Source organism: Citrus sinensis, chromosome 2 (assembly GCF_022201045.2).
Source record: "Citrus sinensis cultivar Valencia sweet orange chromosome 2, DVS_A1.0, whole genome shotgun sequence".
NCBI lineage: Eukaryota > Viridiplantae > Streptophyta > Magnoliopsida > Sapindales > Rutaceae > Citrus > Citrus sinensis.
The window spans coordinates 18,005,313-18,013,275 of record NC_068557.1 but is presented as its reverse complement, the minus strand read 5'-3'; the positions used below and the strand labels follow the sequence as shown (position 1 = coordinate 18,013,275).

General features: G+C 29.8%; 1 long non-coding RNA gene across 1 annotated transcript; it reads left to right on the top strand.

The window, feature by feature from the left end:
* The first annotated feature begins 655 nt into the window (after positions 1–655).
* LOC102624185 (uncharacterized) lies at positions 656–3,313 on the top strand. The gene is made up of 2 exons (XR_369647.4): positions 656–1,222; positions 2,967–3,313. It is a non-coding gene; the product is annotated as an uncharacterized LOC102624185 (long non-coding RNA).
* Positions 3,314–7,963: the final 4,650 nt, after the last annotated feature.

The following is a 7,963-nucleotide window of genomic DNA, read 5'->3' as shown; positions in this document are numbered from 1 at the left end:
ATTTAACAATAATAATAATAACAACAACAAAATTAACTGAAATAATAATATTAATAATGATAATAATTAAAATAAGGCAAATTATTAATAAGTTTTAATAATATTATTATTAATAAAAATAATAACAACAATAATTAATAATAATTAAAATAATAAAGTTAATATATTTTAATAATAACAATAATTTTAATCATAACAAGATAAATATTAATAATAATGAATTAATTATGGTATAATAACAATTAAAATAATAAAAGTAATAAATTTTAATAATAATAATAATGACAGTAATAATCATAAATAATAATAATTAAAATAAATAAAATAATAAAATTTAATAGCAATAATATTATATAATAATAATGATATTAATAATAATAATAATAAATTAAAATTCTTTTCAAATGCTATTTTATCCTAAAAATAGACTTATATATAAAAGTTTGTAACTTTTAATGCCTATTAAATTTTATAAAAAATATAAGGCAACTTAATGTAATCAAATACAAAAATATAAAAGTTGTTGTATGTTGCAACTGTTGCAACATAGGCGGGCCCTGAAAATTGCGGTGCAAATTTGCTTCTCGTTTCCACGTATCCTGATTCCTGAGGATAAGGATGCCCTACGTCATTCATCAGTCTTTAGACAAATTAAGAGGCCGATCCACCGTCCACGTCTTACCTAATATTCCAGCGAGTAGTGACACTCAAGACTTCGTGAGTTGTTCATGAATTTTTTATTCTGGCTGATGCTACAATACCTACATGTATGTGATACATGCATAAAATATAACCGTTGGATTGAATATAATGAATCCAGCGGTTGAGATGAGTTTAATTAATAAATAATTAAAAATTTTCACAAAACCCGAAACCTATAGAAACGGTAACAGGCACACATCCCAACTGGCCCTATATATTTGTGGAAAAAAAAAAGAAAAAGAAAAAAGCTCTCACCTCACGCAAAGCTAGTTCTTCTCTTGTCTTCTTCTTCGACAACGGTGAATGGCACGATGAACGGCAGCACAACTTCCACAACGGTGAACAGCGGCGTATGAACAACCCCCCGCCCCGCTCACTCAGTCTCACTCTCTCACCTTATGCGAGCTCATGGGCAAAAAAATTCAAAATCCCTAATTACTAATTCCTCTCCTCTTCTGCTTCCACAACAGTCAATGGCAGCGTAACTTTCACAACAGTCAGCGGCGAATGTGATTTTCAAGTATTTTGGTTAACTCTAAACCGATTTCATAGCCTTTCAATTCTTTTTTTTTGCTAATATTTTTTTTGCTCACGCTGCCACAATCCTTGCCATTAAACAAACCCTCACGGCCACCAGCCACCACTGACATGCATGAACGTTCAATCTCTTAGCCGCAATGCTACCAAAAAATGCTAAGAACCAATTTTTTAAATTTTGTTAATATGATTATGAAATTGGGCTTGCTTTTGTGTGAATTTTTAGGGTTTGTTTGCTTTCGGATGAAAATTAAAAATCAGATTTTGAAATTGTTTGTTCCTCATTTTGTCGAGATATATCTTGTCTTCGTTTATTTATTTGTGTATGTCTGGATAGATATGCCAACCTAATCGAATGCTTATTAAATTCAATGAAATGTAATGCATGGCCTTAAGCTTGCGGTGAATAGCTTTATTCAACATATATATTTTGGAAATTAGTTTTATTTTGTTTGATTGAGAGATTTTTTTGCTTTAAAAAAAGAGCCTATTCAAAATAAGTTTATTTAAAAGTGGACGGCATTTGATTAAAAGAAGAAGTAAGATTTAAAGCCCTCCAAGTGTTTGATAAAATATCTAAATGAAACTTCATGTTCATATTTTCCTTTCGCAACTGTCTTAGGTTCTTCGTAATCAAGCTGAAGGTGCTATAGTGTCAGTATTGGCACCTACTAGAGACTGAGCCGATCAAATTCAGGAAAAAGGCTTTTAAATTTTGGTCGTGCGCAAGTGCTATAAATACTTGTGTTTATGGTGCTGTTCCTAAAGGACCTCAAATATTCGAAGAGGTGTTTTGAATTCTTTTTTGGAGAATTTAATTATTTTTAGATTAAATTTACAAGTCAAGTATTTTTATTTGGTGTATCTTGCTCTTTAACACAATATGAAATTGGAGAATTTGATAGTAACTTTAATCATTTGTCTATCCTTTACTATTGCTTAATTGTATCATAAGAGTGTGTTAATTTGCTCTGTAATTCTTTCAAGATTCTTGAGCTATAGTCTTTATATTTATAATTTGTTTTGATAAATTTCTCTTGGTTCTTTAATTTTGATCTATTCCCCACTTTAAAGATATTTTATTTTAAACATGTCATTAATTATATTGATTTAATCTTATAGGGTGATGAGCTAAATTAATTAATTATATTATATGTAGAGTTTAGTTTCCTCAATAATGGTGTGCTAGGAATGCAGTTTTATTTTAAGCATAATATGCAATTTGTTTTGCTACTGTTTACGCATAAAAACAGCACCTGAAAGTTTCCAGGTGCTGATTAGCTGTTGTTATGTAATAAACATAAACACAACACATGGAAATTTTGGGGTGTTGTTTTGGTGTTGTTTATGCACAAAAATAGCATGTAGAAGTCTTGAGGCGCTGCTTAACTGCTGTTATGTAGCAAAAACAAAACATGGAAGTTTGTAGGTGCTGTTTAGCTGCTGTTATGCAGCAAAACCAACAGCCGAAAGTTTCTAGGTGTTGTTTTGCTGCTGTTATGCTGCAAAAACAACACCAGGAAATTTACTGGCACTGTTTTACTAATGTTTGTGTAGAAAGACTTTAACTGCTGTTTTATATACCTATAATTTGTATTTCAATATGGTCTCCATTTTGCTTTTATTTTTTAATTTTTAAAATGGGAAGATTCCCTCGTATTTTATCTGAATTGCAATTTTGTCCAGTATTTGTTCTTGGGATTATATCTTCTTTTACTTGTTTTTAGGGTGCAGCTCTCAGTTTCAAGTACTACCAACATTGTTTCTCTTCCATGAAAGAATCTGTAGTTTTACCCAGCTATAAACTGAGTTAGCCATCGGTTATTAGCAGTCTCCGGACAAGGAGCAAGAAGATACCAATGAGGACCTGGATTTCAGAAGCAATTCTCTTATTTTTCTTTTATTTTGAATCATTAGCATTTTCTTTTTCTCGTTTGGTTTCAGATATTGGTGGCATTGGGTAGTGGGTTTTTTTCTCGAATCATGATGATACCAATGTAATTGCAAACAACAAGGTCTAAAATTTATACGACCTTGTGATTTGTCCTATATTTTTTTACTGATGTTTGCTTAATTTTCTTTTCCTTTTTGTTCTTTTTTGAGTGATCTCCATAATTAATCAAGAACCAAAATATCAAGTTTGTTGATCTTTTAATTTAATAGTATTTTGAGAATTATTGGCTTCCATCTTACATTAAAATAATCCCTCAATGAAAAATCATCGTTTTAGTATTAAATTTAATTTTACATAATTTTGCAATATGTAACTTACCAGAATAAATTTTTCAAAACTAAAAATTTTTTTGTTAGAAGAATTATAATGTTATATTCTATATATCTAAAAATTAACCAAAATATTCTATGTGTATTTTAAAGTTATAATAAATGTACCATTAAAAAAAAATCTATATCTATCATAAAATATCATTTTATGAAATGAGTTATTGTGAAAGTTTATGGACAAAATAGAAAATATTTTTGAAATTAACAAGTATTATTTAAAATCTTGGAAAATATGTTTGATTGAGTTTCATAATATTTTTAATAAAATTATAATTTTTGGGGCATAAACGGCGAACCGCTAACACTTAAAGTGGTTAATTGATTTCATTTTGGAGAGTTTTTAGAATTAAAAAGCCGAACGACTAACTTGAAGTGGTAAAACGACTACAGTTGGATGAGTTTATTGTATGGTGTGTGTTGATCATCCCCGGTCCTCCAAGTAAGGAAATGTGCTAGTTCTTCCATGTAATAAGAAGGTTAGTGGTGTTTGGGTTGGGTTTTTAAAGCATTTAATGTCACCATTAATGAAAATATTTGGTTGGTGTACAAATAAATTAATTGCGCTCATATGTCATGTAGAGCTAAATCGGCTAACCTGTAGTGAAAAGGCGGTTAGCCGTTTGGAGTTGCATGCTCTCTGGAATGAAAGATGCTAGCTTCTTTGTAGGAAACGAGTAGTCATTTTCATGCTAAAGAGCATACTTCTCGAAAACGGCTAGCCGTTTAAATGAAGAGGTTAGCCGTTTCACTTCGCATGCTCTCTGGAATGAAAAAGGCTAGCCTTTTCATGGGAAACGACTAGCCCTTTTCACTCCAGAGAGCATGTTTCTCGAAAATGGCTAGCCATTTCAATGAAAAGGCTGGCCGTTTGGAGTTGCATGCTCTCTGGATTGAAAAAGCCTAGCCACAATAAAGTAAACGGCTAGTCTTTTTTACTCCACAAAGCATTTTGATTGAAAACGGCTAGCCGCTTATTTTAAAGAGGCTAGTTGTTTTCGATCCAGAATCTATTATATTTGCAATGGCTAGCCTTTTTAACAAAATGACTACTTGTCTCCCTCACTGTTCAACTTCAACCCACAACCACCTCTCTCGCGGTCACACGAAATTCATGGCTTTTTCAGCCATTAACGAGAAAATATACGACTCCTCATCATTTCCCTTGATTCACACATCCAAATTCCATTAGTTAATTACTCTTTAACCTTATTTCACCGAAGAACCCAATTGAAAACCCTAGGTTCGGCCGAGGTTGTTTCTCTAAAATTGAGTCCTCGTTCACTTTTTATTGTTGAAAGTACTCACCCACATCGATTTCAAACCCATTTGCGTGCTATTTAATCGGTTCATCTTGAACCAAAACACAATATTTGTTATTCAAAGCAAGATTTTGGTTTCCATGAATTGTTCACCCCCAAAGTATATAGTATAATTAGTGACTACTATATATGGCATTTGAAAAAAAAATATATTGTGTTTAGTTATGTTCACTACAGAATGCTCGATATATTTACTTGCAGAATGGACTAAAAATCCCATCAAATTAAAGTTAAATTCATCCAAAACTCTCTTGTTTATTTATGGTTATTATGATTATGCAAGAGACTAGAAGGCAAAGAAGATTTTGGACAAACATTCAACGCAAAAATGAAATCAACAACACTAAGTTTTTGCAGGGACCGGCAATGGGGCTAAGTTTTGAACCGCAGTTTTCTAAATGCAGAATAGGCCTATCAAAATTTACATGCTTATTAACAGAAATTGGCGACATGCATTTGGATATTGACGAGCGTGAACTCTTTACAGATGTATTAAGAAGGTATATTATATCCGTGGAGATGATATATGTACATCCTTCTCCCATTTCGCCATTGGTTCACATCTTCCAACGCTGTGTTCAGTTCACAGGAGAGTAGGAGGGTTCACAGGAGAGTAGGAGGGAGGGGAGAGGAATTCGAAGTCCTCTCAGATTTCTACCGTTAGGTTTACAATAGTGAAGGAGAAATCAAATTCTACAGAAGTCATATTTGGTATTAAGGTACCGTAACTTTTAAGGTATAACTGTTGTGGAAAAAAATTGTAAATATTAAATAAAAATTAATAATATATTGTAAACAAAAATTTTTAAATAATAAATTTATTAAAGATATAATAAAATTTTCATTATATAAGTAAAAAATCATATTAACATAGATTTTAATCTACAGCAGCTAGTGTTTACCAAACATTTTATTATCCAACCTCAATCCTAAACAAGGCCAAAATTCGCAATTGTTGTAAACGGTTGAATTCCATTTCCTCTATGATGAGTGTGGAATTGAATTCTAACTCAGCGAGAGAGTAAATTTCTATATTTTTCCCCTAAAATTATGTAAACATACATTTTAAGTTACAACAATTAGTGTTTACCAAATATTTTAATATTGTAGCTGCTTAACCTCAATCCTAAATGGGGCCAAAATTCGCAATTGATGTAAATTGTGGAATTCCGTTTCCTCTATAATGAGTGGGGAAATCGAATTCTAACTCAACGGGAGAGTAATTTTCCATATTTGTCCCCTAAATAATATTTAATTACTGTAAACATATTAAAATGTACGTGGCTATCTTATTTTTTATTTTTTGGCCATTACCAGTACAAGAGAGATATAATCATAAAAATAGAAACTTCAGATTTTCACTTAATTAATTAATCATTTTTTTTCTGAAAAATAAAGATAAAAGCAATTGAGGAAGGAAAATCTGAATTTCGTTATTTTAATGTTGAAAACTATATAAAGATTATCTTTTCTATGATATATATTTATTTATACTTTTATTTGCAAACTATAAACGTAGAAAATTAACAAAGATAAAATCAATTCATAGTAAATTTTCTTTCAATTCTACTTGTTTTAGTTTTCTATTTTAAGATTAAATTAATTTATAATTTAATATTTTTCTAGAAAAATTCAAATCTCTAAATAATATAATTGAATAATAATTGAGACATTTTTCCTTATTATGATTTTGTAAATTTATTTTATTTTTTATTTTTACTTAATAACAAATATTAAAATCTTAACACAAAGGGTAAATTTGTCTAAGTAAATAATAATCTATCCATTTCCATTTAGAATTCCTTGCCAAACCAAACAATGAAAATTGAAATCCCCTCTTCCCTCTTCTCCACTCCTCTCCTCTCATCTCCTCTCCTCTCCTCTCCAATCATTTCTTTAAACTAAACACCACCAAGTATTTTGCTGATGGGATATTTGGGGTATGGAGGTATTGCCAGATTACATGCAATTTACCCATATTGAAATCAATATATTACCACTTACCCCCTATAATTTTCATAATAGACAATGACCCTCCTAACAATATAGTTTTACAATATTATCGTTATTTTTAAATTAAATAATCATATTAATGGAAGCTAAAATAAAAAAATTTAAGTACTAAAAATAAGAAAATATATTTTTTGAAGTGAATGAAAATATTTAACAACAGAAAATTTTCTTATATTTTTTTTTCATTTTTAAACATTTTTCTTATAATAAATACATATTTTATATTTCCAAGATAGATTATCAAGCAATGAATCATTTACCCCTCTTTTCCTTTCAATTTTTTGTACCAGAGAAGTTTTTGACTATTATGAAAACTATAAAGGAGTAAGTGATATATATTAATTTTAGTAAGAGAAAATTTGACAACCTCCTAATATTTAACTTTGGAAATGAGTTAACTAGTGCCCTCAAAACCAGTGGACTTGTGCCTTTATAGCCAATTGGCGTTTGAGGCACAAGTTTGAGTCCCACCGCTTATGTTGGGATTCTAATTCGCTTCACAATTAAACAATTCTGTAGAGGTAGACATATTTCTCATAATGTGAACAAAGTATAAATATATATTCCTCTAGATATTTCCTAATATGAGAATAGAAATTTAGCGATAATATTGAATGGATCTAAGTAAGTTTTAATAGTTCTATAATTGTAAATATCAATATATTTGTGACTTGTATCAATATTTAAAAAAAAAAACCTTAGAAATGAATACGATTGCTCATTATTTATCTTATATCATTAATAAGAGAGAGTTGAGCTAAAGTCTGAATACTTTTGAATATGTTCTTTAGTAAAAATTGCATAAGATATTATTTTAATTTTAAAAAGTGTTTATCTCATCATTTGAAATTACCAAACAGATCTTTTGAAATCAAATAATCAAATCTTGTGATATTATTTTAAAATAATTCCTTATTTTGTTAAAACATAGTTTAAGGGGAGGGAGCGGACGGTTTAACTATTTCATTCATTTATTTCTTTCTTTGTGTACATGTCTTCCCTTTATCTGTGAGGACAATTATCTCCATAGATTTAATTATATAGATTTTTTTTTTTTAAATTCAGATTTAGTTCGACAGTAGTTTTTGGTTAAAATTCATCGCAGTATC